The sequence below is a fragment of the Platichthys flesus genome, chromosome 2 (assembly GCF_949316205.1).
Source record: "Platichthys flesus chromosome 2, fPlaFle2.1, whole genome shotgun sequence".
NCBI lineage: Eukaryota > Metazoa > Chordata > Actinopteri > Pleuronectiformes > Pleuronectidae > Platichthys > Platichthys flesus.
The window spans coordinates 5,331,842-5,343,899 of record NC_084946.1 but is presented as its reverse complement, the minus strand read 5'-3'; the positions used below and the strand labels follow the sequence as shown (position 1 = coordinate 5,343,899).

The window sequence follows — 12,058 nt, the reverse complement described above, 5'->3', positions numbered from 1 at the left end:
GTTGGCACTCTGCCTTTCCAAAAACATTGCCGGTGGCCCCAGAAAGTCTCTTTGCCCACAAACAACCACTCTCCACCACCATCATTATTTTTCCAGACCCTTTCACGAGTAAGTGGTATTTTTCCTTACAATGTCCCAATGTAAAGTCTATGGGACAAAAAGAGTGTGCAGGAGCCAGCAGGATGAACACTAACGTCCATGAGCCCCAAATGGAAACAAACCTTTACACTTCAAAACTTGTGTAGATACTATTTGCAGCCTTGTTGAGAAAAATATAAATATATATATATGGTTCTTAGGTTTGCTAAAAGTTATACAAGTTATACTAACCCCAACTTTGAACACTTCTTTCGGGGTAGATAGAGAGTCTAACCTTCTCTATATTGTAATTGATTATCCATGGCAGTAAATAGACAGCTAAATTTAATCAGATGGCAGTTGATGACAGTCTGAAAAGTGATATTATTATTTCATCAGAACATATTTGGGCTCCATTAAATCTGCTAAAAAAGGATGCACAGAAAGCAAGGAGCTTGAATCAAAAGACAACCCCCTTTCCCCCCTGTACATCTGAATCATCATAACAGAGCTGCAGTGAATCTTCAGTGACATTGAGACGTGATGACAGAGCGGCAGCTACAGAGGCCATAGAGACATAACTGTATGTGAGAGGAAAGGACAGGTTCATGAAGCTCTGCATCACTCGTGTTCTCTCTCGACCGACTTTGACTTGAGTTAGGATTCTGTCTGCAGACCTTTAACCCCTTATTGCCTGACGGAAAACTCTTCTTATTCCACCGAGCCATTAAATGAGTGTGTGTGCAAACGCCATAAACACTCAGGTACAGCCGCACTGTTCGTAGCAGCTGTTGCTTCATAATCCAAATTACAGGCAGCAGTCAGAGGGGGGAGCTGCAGGCAGCGGAGCAACTATTCTGAGTCATGTCTCAAGGACACTGTTCAGCTGAGTCATTCTGTGTGTGTGTGTGCGGGTGGGTGTTTGTGTGTGTATGTGCGTATGTGTATGTGCTTATGTTCCTTCCATCCATTTGCATGTATTTGCATTATATAATTGAAACAAAAGGGCAAAGAGGCAAAAACAAGAACAAAGTGTCCGAATGTGACTTTTTTTATCATCCTATTACAAGCAGCAGTTTGAGTGTGTGTGGAGGCTGTTATGTTATAAACTGTACCGTGCAAATATTGACATTAACTGTGAATGGGATAGCAAATGGTATGAGAATAATAACGGAACAGACATGTGAGTGACGTAATGAAACATCACCCTGAAAAGGTCCAGGTCGTGACAGCCTGTGTTCTCTCCAGTCGAGTAGGACAAACTGTGTCCTGTACACGCAGCAGCAGCACCACGTGTCAGTGACAGGTACGGCACCTGCTGCTGCTCACAGTGCGTCAGCCACTCATAGTGAGGACATCGAGGAGCAGGGGAAGGAGGAGCTGTTATCAAAGCACACAGCTGCAGCATCCTCTGAGTCTCAAAATCAGGAGCAGCAGGACAACTGAAGAAGAGGACTCCTGATACAGAGTGGTCGCCTCGCTAGAACGCAGACGTCTGCAGCATCCCCCTCCTCTCTCCCTCTCTCTCTCTCTCAGACACACACAAACAGGCTGGTCTCCATCACAGAGAGGCGTCACGACTCATCTATCCAATCAGAGAGAAGCCCCTGGCAGGGACAACCACAGGCTCCATACTTCTTCAGTCCCACCGTCTATCAGTGACCCAACTCCCAGCTCGCATCCCGGCCTTCGCCTTATCAAAATGAGGAAGGGGCTCCACGGTGGTCAAGCTCACGCGGGCCATCTGCACAGCAGTGAGGAGAAAGAGAGGGACGTGTGGAGGGAGAAGGAAGAGAAGGAGCAGCAGCACAGGAGGGCCGAGAAGAAGCTGCTGGCCTTCTGGATGTCCCTGTCCTACAGGACCTGGACCTTCTTCAGGCCGCGAGAGAGACCCAGCTTCCAGCGCTCCAGCTCGGCAGCCCGTCTGCTGAAGAGCGAGGCATGAGAGGAGGAAGTGTATTTGTGTTTGTGTGTGTGTGTGTGTGTGTGTGTGTGTGTGTGTGTGTGTGTGTGTGGTCTGTCAGTAGCAGAGTGGTAGAGGAGGCCTCATAGATCTGCTGTTAAGTGGACCCGTGTGTGTGCATGAGTGTCAATGTGTGTGTGTGTGTGTGTGTGTGTGTGTGTGTGTGTGTGTGTGTTTGTGTGTCATCCATTCAAGTCTAGGAAAGCAGCTTCCTTCGAGCAGTCCGACATTTGCACAGTACTTTACGTTGTTGTCCTGTGGGAGAGAAAGATGAAGAACAAACAAGCTTGTTGTGTCATCACGGTTTATTGCCAAAACAACTTTTTGAACAACTGATTTCAGTCAAGAACCATCACCTGTGACTTTCAAAAAGCCTGAGGTGACGACTTGCAAAACAAAAAAAAGAGGAAATACTCTCTCTCCCCTCTGTGAAGAAAGACCATTACATCCCTCTGGAGAAGCTTGATGCCTTTCACACAAATATTTGGTGACACCTCCAGCTGGACTTTTCAGGCAGGGAAGGGTTAACTGAGTCTGGAGCTGGGCTTCAAGGGGATGGAAGCTGAGGGACTTTGCATGCAAACTGACCTGCTCACCTCACGGCTTCCTGCCAGAGAGCTCATGGAGGATCGCAGCCCAGATCCTGGTGCTGTATGGTGGCGGCCGGGATACTCATGGATACAGTGCAAGTATGGAATTTCATCATCACCACTGGTTTCCTTGGGTTCATTTTTTACCTGGTGAGCAGCAGGGGGCCGAGTGCATCAGACAAATGAGTGAGTGTGTTGTTAATGTAAGTCTAGGGATGATGCATACAAAACAAATTGTTTCTTTTCTAAATGCAATTTACAAAATAATTGAATATAATATAACAAAATCTATAGAGGGGTTCTTGGTAAAGCAGACAATGACTACCTTTAAAGAACAGGCGGGTAACCGTTTGTTTGAGTGTTTGAATACTGAATATTTACACAAATTACCGGACAGCACAAGGCAAACAGAGCAGGGGCACCAGACAGCTCTCTCCCTGTTTTCAACGTCTTGTGAATATGTCAACAACAGCTCAATGTGACTGAATAAGGCAGCAGGGCAGTCAGCCGCTAGCTGAAGCATCAGGTTATATATCAGGTTTCATGAGAACAGTTATCAAATCCAGCAACACGCTGCAGTCCAACTGTTCAGAGGTAAACATTCTGAGATACATGAGAAGTCATTTGGAAAGAAGTTAATCTTACATCTGTGACCCAGCCACTGCATCAGCTGCTAGCTGTAACTCTCAAGTCCTCATTTACTGTTCATTGAAGTGTGTTATGGTGGTTAAACATTTTCATTTAAAAATTAATTAAAACACTTTAAAGTATCGGTGTTGTGCTCAGTGGGAGCAGATCGTGCACTAAACGATCACTGTGGTGACTTTCTGCACTGGGAGGTGTTCAAGGAGATTGCAGAGGTGTTTATCTTGGTGCCAGCGCTGTTGGGGCTGAAGGGGAATCTAGAGATGACTTTGGCATCCAGACTGTCAACAGCAGTGAGGGGGGACACAAACAACACAACACAACCCAACATAACTCACATGCAATCAGAACGAGATGGAACAATTATTGTTTCATTTGGTTTGTATTGGATTTGGAGCGATGACAAATCAAAGCATTTATCAGGGTAATTCTAACATCTTTTACACAAACAGTTAGATAAGACTTGTTTAAAAAACAAAACCTTTTGACTGAGACACATGATTACATAAGATAGTCTATGGAAACGTCCAGAGGTGAACACAGGTCAGATGGAGGAGGCCCAGCAGCAGTGGATTTGGTGATCTGTAATCTGGCTCTCATTCAGACGAAACACTCATCCATACTACGTCCATACAATAAGGATAACACACTGCATCACTTCAATGTGTAGTACAATTCAGAACACTTCAACCAATGATTTTGCAATGACTTGTGTGTCATTTTTGCATAGAGACAGACAGATAACATGTAGGTAAGACTAGAATGACATTCATTTGAGCTCATACCTCCACGGAGGCTCAACAGTCCCTGAAAATTCAATTCTTTCATCGATCATTGAATCGAGATATCTGTAAAAACAACAGGTCAAATAAATACCCTTTCTTGCAATGTTAAAGACAATGGTAAATAGAATTCCTGAGCTCCTGCATTTGTCTGTGGATCTGAGCCAAAATGTTCTTGGCCCATGTTCCATCCATCCCCCAAGTTTCACTGAAAACTGCTCCGTAGTTAATGCGTAATGCTGCTGACAAAGAAACCAACCAATCGTCCCAACAGCAAACACATACCTCCTTCGATGATAACATATGGAAAGAGAGTTCTATAGATTGATAAACAAATTCAATAAATAAATCTAATGAATAGATCCTCTATGCTCTGTCCTCCCTTCCCAGGTCCAGGCCACAGTTGTGGGCTTCTTGGCAGCGGTTACAGTGTTGGCTCATGGTTTTCTGACCAGGGGGAGAGGGGATCTTATCAAGGCTGATATCCTGTGTCCCAGCAGCGTCACCACTGCCGTCCTCACTGCACTGTGTCTAGGTGAGACATACACATAAAGTGCTGCAGAGAAACAAGTGGCTGAGAGTAGATCGGATACCCAGAATGCAACTGCTGGGCAGGAAGCCTGGTGTGTTGTTTTTTTTCATATCTTCTATGTCAAGTCTTTGTCTGTTACAGAGGTCAGAGGTCACACTTATCATGGGAAGCACGTGCAGATATAATTGTTTTTTGGTCAAAAAAGATGAAGCCTTAATGGAATTAGTTAGACTGACACAAGGGTTTTTGAAAGATATTAGGAGCAAAAGATGATCAACATTTACATAACTGTGCGTCAGCAGTATTGGTGGTGCAGTGGTGATGTATTTCAACCAGAAGATGGCAGCATAGTCCACATTTGAATACAGCGGCAGTAAACCTCAACCTGCTGTCTACATTCATTCATATCTTCGTTACATCCTTTTATTTCTAATTCCCTGTTTGAATTAAACTCATCTGTATCAGTATATTCTGTGCTGTGTCGCCCTGCAGACATGTGGTACCTGCCTCCTGTGGTGTGTGTCTTCTGGTTGCTCCTCATCCCAGCCCTGGTCACCATGGCCTGCCACTCTCCACCAGTAAGAGAGCTTCTAAAGTCAGGCTGGACACCACTCATCATGGCCATGGCCATCATCATCTGAGGTGACAGGCTGACATCTGCAGCTTTAGACCCAGGTGACCCACTGAGACTCACTGAGAGGTGCTGTGTTGTCATCTCTTCAGTATTGGTGGCCTGAGTGATCCAAACTTTGAGGGAATGGCAGTGTTCAAACCAGTCATCAATGGTGAGTGGATAATAATTATATACATACATATAAAACACACTAACAAACAAAACACTTCGTCAAAGTACAACGGCAAGTCAATTAAATTCCAGTTATATCAATCTGTCAATTTAGAAAACACAAGGGATAATGAATCAGTTTCACTTGCTTTGGTGCAAATTAAAGTGACACAGAAACAGATGCAATGGAGAAGCAAAATCAAGACAACCCCCAAAAAGAGGTTGTCTTGATTTTGCCGGTGATGGCCACAGACAGCTGCTCTCTCTTTATCCTTCCTGACTGATTCTTCTTTAGTTTTGTGTTCTGCTAGTGTCCTTGTCACTACTGGTAGCATGAGACAGTATGTGTAGCCCAATCAGATTGAACTGGTAGCTCCTCCAGGAAGACTTGCTTGGTCTCCCAGCACAATCTCAAGAGCATGGAGGAGATACCAGGAGAGGGGCAGTTACACAAGGAGAGCTGGACATGGCCGTGGAGGGGCATCAACCCAACAGCAGGACCAGGATCAGCTCCTTACAGGTCCTGCAGGCTACAGGTTTGCATGTTTCTGACCAAACTGTCAGAAACAGACTCCATGAGAGTAGCATTTGGGCCTAATGTCCTCTAGTGGGACCTGTGCTCACAGCCCAGCACCGCGCAGCTTGATTGGCATTTGCCAGAGAACACCAAAATTGGCAGGACCGCCACTGGCGCGCCACCTTACGCTGGTCCCCGGGTTCCTCCTTGTGCAGGACAATGCCCGGCCTCATGTGGCCAGAGTGTGTAGGCAGTTCCTGGATGACTGAAGTCTCAGTCCTGAAGAGTGCAGTCCTGGGAACAGCTAAGATACTGCGCAGAACCCTCTAACTCCCAGGCCTCTCGTAGAGGACCCAAGCTTGAGTAACACAATACCACCGCACCCAACAAGGAGGGTCAGAGGGAGATTTTTATTTTATTTTATTTGAGATCTGGTGTATATATATATATATATACACTTAAAATCTAGATTTATTCATTTATTCTTTATTTTAAAAGTAATAATGTATATCAAAATATTTATATATGCATATATATACAAAAATATTAAAACAAATGTAAATGAATCCCAGTTAGCTGCACTAGTTGATTTTCATCAGCCGTCCCTTTGCCAGATGTTGAAAGGCATCCCTTAATAAGAAATCGTGCAAAAATCAATAAGAACAAGTGGGTTTGTGCTGCGCCCCCTAGCTGCACCTCTGGTAGTTCTACTTGAGGTAGATTTGAAGTTGATGAAACCAGACCGAGGAGGAGATAAACCAGGTGCAATCTTGAAAACTAGATATTTCTAGAAGATTTATACGATGAGGTTTTCCCAGCTGAGTGGTTAGACCAATTTAGAGACATGGTTTAACAAGAGAAATAATTGATCGATTCAGTAGTAAACTCATATTTCATGATTTAATTTCCACTCTTAACTGTGATTACTTATAAGTTGCATGTGAGATCAAAATCGTTATGGTTATTATTTGCAATGCATCACATTAAAAGTGTTATTATGTTGTATATTAAGCTTTCATTTTGGGTCAATACACCAAGTTAATGCTTATTAGGTATTTCCCCTGAGAAGTGAGAACATCAACATGCTAAAGGCAATAAAGAGCAAGTAATTTGATCACTTATTACGGTTATATTATACTAATTATTATATTGTATAATTATATAATATGATTAATAATCTGGAACTACAGCTGTTATAGCTGGGATTTTCAAAACTTTGAGTTTATATCTCTGTTAATTACATTTGATCCACCTTTTCCCCCATTTCCCCCAACTTTTCTTTGCATCCGATTGGTTCCCACTGAACATGCAAGGAGAGTTGCCAAGGAGGAGTTAGGATGCAAGGAGACAGAAAACAAGGAACCATTTTTGAGAAATTAAATGTCCTTTTAGTCTGAAGCTAGACGAGAAAGAATTTCTGCAGGGATGTATGACTCAGTGCTCAGCGGACACTTTGTCAGACAAGTCCTAATTTCACAGGGCCAGAGATATGAAATTAACTGTGATAATAGTAGTGGTAACTTTTGACTATAATAGACGTAATTGTGAATAATGGCCCTTTCATTTAAACTGAAACAATTAGTGACCTCCCCTCCCTCGGAAAAGGAATTTACACTGACATATTTTCCTACAGGAGTAAGCAGGGCTGGGATTTGGGGTTATGGTGTTTTAATAGAATAATCTAAAGAATGATAATTAAGCCTCTTAAGTACCTTCATTATTGTAAGAAAAAGCCTAATGGCAACTGATGTCATGTGGAAATTGCTAAAGCGTGCAGGCGCCCAGCAGCTAATCCCATTACATATAAGTCCTGGGGTCTCCACACGCTGACAGTGAATAAGTCACAGTGCTAAAGGCTAAAGGCTCAACTTTGAAATGGCTCCAGGTATGAAGTGCTAGTCAGTCACGAGGTGGGAAAGTCTCCCTTCTGTCAGGACCCTCAGAGAGGCACATGGGGCTAGATCTCACCAACTGAAGTCTGCTGCCCACACATACTAAGTAGAGATCCATAACAATGGTCTTTACATGAACCAAAAGCCTGATCTGAATGCCAACTATGCATTCATCCGCTCCCGTTTCCGCATCATCCCTGCCAACCGCGGTGCTCCCACAGACTCCTTTGCCATCCCCGTACAGGAAGTGCATTTGCATTCCTATTCAGCTCTCTTCCCTCCTGCCATGTTGACCAGAAACAATCCCCCTGTTTTGCTCCAATGACCCATGTGCTCTAGCCCTCTGCAAGCCAAAATGAAATCAGCCTGAAGCGAAGAGCATAAGGCTACAATGAATATAGCTAGATTGCCTTTTCCAGACATTCAGAGAAATGCATCCCACAGGAGCCTGAGAGTTAGGAATAACTGCTGAGTAGATTCAAGTCAAATTACTTTTTGGGCTGGTGAATTATTTTTCCTCTATTCTGCTAAGCCAAATGGCTCTCAGAGGGACAGAGAACAACGACAACAGTTGAACAAACAGTCAGCCTTACTGCTGTTCTCAGCTGAATCCTGAAATGGATTTGTATGTTTTATCATTACTGGTCTCTGGCAACACTTTTATAAATACCTTTTCATGTCAATGCAGGTGTAGGGGGAAATCAGGATGTCCACCTACCTCCACTACTGGGGTGTTCCTGGATCCCTTCCATTAAAAAACAGTGAGCACTGTCCTGGAACCTGTGATACCTTCTGCTCCTCAGGTCAGATGTAGAAACCAACAGCTGGTTTAAAGGCTTTGTGCAGAAATATAGCTCTCTGTTATACGTTTTGCTTTTGTCTGGATCCTTTCTGTTGTGACACTTTTCTGTGTGTTCAACAGCCTTTGTGATTCTGAAATCAGAGGCAGAGTTTTATTGAAGACATGATGGCAGCTTCAGAGAGGATGAATAGACGAGGATAAAGCTGAATTGTTATGCTGTGATATTTTCAAGCAGTCTCTAGCTCTCTTGCCAAGAAAATAGAAAGAGAAACAAAAGGGTTGTTGATTAGTTATATTGGTTTTGCAGTAGGTTGCATAGCACAGCCTTAATGGCATGATAAGGATGTTCTTCAGCAGTTACATGAGAGGATCTACTGTCACTTCTGTGCTGTGATGAAGCTCCAGACAACAGTTTAGCAACGCTTATCCTAACTTATTTTTGCATTAAGACGAGGAACAGGGGGAAACACCTTGACTCTGACTGAAGTTATCAGTTTGTTAATCAGTTTATGATGTATAAAAACACTAATTTGTGGAACAACATATGGCATAATATGAATAGGTTAGTGGTAATAACTTGATCCCAGCTCCAGCTACATAGAGACCATTAATAACTCAACAAGTTGTTAAAAGTTAGCTCTTTTAACACCTAAACACACTATTGGCTTCACAGTTGTTATTACTTGTATTGTGTTTACCCAGACGTGACCTCTCAATCAGTTAAAGTCCTGGTCCTCCTCATCGTCCCGGGTCACCTCCTCTTCCTGTACACCATCCACCTCCTGAGGGGCGGCCATACTGTCACGACCTTCTCCTTCATCATCTGATACCTGTCTGCTGCTCTGCCTCAGGTAAAATAACCCGATACGAAGAGGTTTTGTCCTCGAAGACTACTTTGACTCTTTTGTTTAATTCTGCTAATCGGAGATATTCCATATTGAAATCTGAATCGACTGTCACCATGCAGGTGGTGATTTTGCTTTACGGGGCCAGGCTGATGGTGCGCTGGCTGTGGAAGAGGGGACTGGATCCAGACACTTTCTCCATTCCATATCTTGCAGCTCTTGGTGACCTGTTGGGGACTGGCTTCTTGGCTCTGAGCTTCAGACTCATTCTGACGCTCAGCTCATCTGGGACTGGAGTTTGACACAGAAACATGTTTCTCTACATGCTGATCCCTATATGCAGTGCAAGAAGCCCACTCGACTTCCTTCAACAAGGAAGGTGAGGTGGAAAGTCCACAGGAGGCAAGTTAGGGCATTCTGATTATGCCTAATGAGGCACTATGGGATATTTTAAGCCCATAAATTCCATTTAACAAGTGATCATGATGCAAATAATTGAATTTCAGTCAAAAAAAATATATTATTTTCTGTATGATTATGTTCCCTACTGTGCAAGTGCACAGTCAGAGCCACTGACTCTTTGCTTGTTTTCAAAGCAGGCATTTTTAAATGAATACGAGGGTTAACCCAGGTGTTAAAGGGATAGTTCACCCAAAGATAAAACTTCACTCATTATCTACTCACCACTATGCCGATGGATGGATGGGTGGGTGAAATGTTTGACTATACAAAACACTTTTGGAGTTCAGGGGTAAACAGCATTGCAGCCAAATCCAATACAATTGAAGTAACTAAGGACCAATTCTTCAAACGTAAAAAAAACGTGAGAAACCCCCAGGCATCGGCAGAGTGGTGAGTAGATAATGACAGAATTATAAATTCCGGGGTGAACTATCCCTTTTAGGTAAACAACTGACATTACACACAGGTGTTAACCTCGGCTATAAAAATAGACCTAACCCCCAATTTGCACAAAGCCTGACACTTTATTACTGCACAGAGATGAGAGGGAAAAGGAGATTAACCAGAGGCTATCGGAGGCTGAGCCGATCAAATACACACAGACACACAATATTACACTTTGCAACCTTGTTTAGATAAGTGCTATGTAATAAAGTTATTATTATTATTATATTTAGCTTTCTCTGTCATTCGATAGTAACTGTTCAGATTAGATCTTCGAATTTAAAATAATTTACACGAACCATATATAGTCCTATGTATACAGCCTCATTTCCCCCTTTACATGTTTGGGATCCAAACTTGACTACAACTTATTGGAAATACTGGATTTTAGTTTAGTGCTTACAAACAGTTGGCAATGGCATATCGGCTGGCTGGGGGAATAAATACCATTTTCCATCAGTCTGAACAGACTTTTATAGTTATGCAACAACTTTGTTTAAAAACAGGATTAAGTCCCTTCTGGTGGTTATGTTGCCAGTCTGGCTGCTCGCCCAATGTTTTTCATGCATTTATATAGAATGAAGCTTCCCGAAATGAATGAGGATTTATGGGGATAATGACAAATTGATTGCAAAAAGAATATATTTGTTATCATTGTAATGTTAACAAATCTATGTATGGTTTACACTGTCTCAGGAACTGTTGATTAATATTCTGAATATTCTGTGTTTGACACGTGTGCAGGGATCAGGATAAACAGACTGTGAGCGTCCCAGAGAGCAGGAGATAAAGAGAAAATGATAGGAACTGAGTGACGGAAAAAAAACAGACTTTTGAGCACAGATTAGACTTTTGTTTGAACAGATTATATTATTCTTTAGTGGTCATAATTAGTCAACAAAAAAATAACTTAATCATAAGAATGTTTTTTCATGCTCAAAATACGGGTTCACATCAGTGATGGAGTTAATACAATGTAGAGGCTGCAAAAACAAAAGTTAACATGACCTGGTTCAACACAGAAAGATAAGCCGAGGACAGTGTGGAACCTGTTGAGTTTGAATCAACACCAAGCTAGGCTCTGTAGAAACAACTTCCATCTAAAATGGACACAACGGAGACTGAAGAACCCACAGTATCATTACCTGGTTAAACATCTGTACACCCATTGTCAGCTTTTAAAATGTTAGATGGCAAGTGATTGTATTAGGACAATTATATTATAAAACTGAGTGTAAATGTGTATGAACAGATGCTGCACTGCCTGGAAGAATGTTAGGATTTTGACTGTCTTTATTTTTTGTAGATTTGTGCCTTTACACCGTGATAAGCCTTCAGTTCTCTGCGTTTAATTTTCTTTACTGGATATTATATTTGTGTGCATCACAGTGCCACTAAAGGTATCCTGTCGTTTGACTGTCTCTATGTTACTACACGTTCCGGATAAAGACAGGTCAGATATTTCTTTGTGCTATTTCTGAGTAGAAATGACTCGGTGAGCCTCTCGCTGTACGGGACCTTTTCAACCGCTTGATATGCATGTTTAGACAGATGCTGTTGTGACCTGAAAATAGCATCTAAGGATGTTGATATTCTTATTTTCACAGTGACATCAAGCTTGACTGGACTTTGTAGTGCCATCACATTTGTAAAACAAATTTGAAGATGTCTTTTCTGCCGTGATTTGTCACTGAAATAAAATGATATGTAAGTCATGACTGC

General features: G+C 42.5%; 1 pseudogene; it reads left to right on the top strand.

Annotated features, from left to right (window-relative positions):
* Positions 1 to 1,526: 1,526 nt before the first annotated feature.
* LOC133960286 (solute carrier family 41 member 1-like) lies at positions 1,527 to 12,051 on the top strand (annotated as a pseudogene).
* The last annotated feature ends 7 nt before the right edge of the window (positions 12,052 to 12,058 follow it).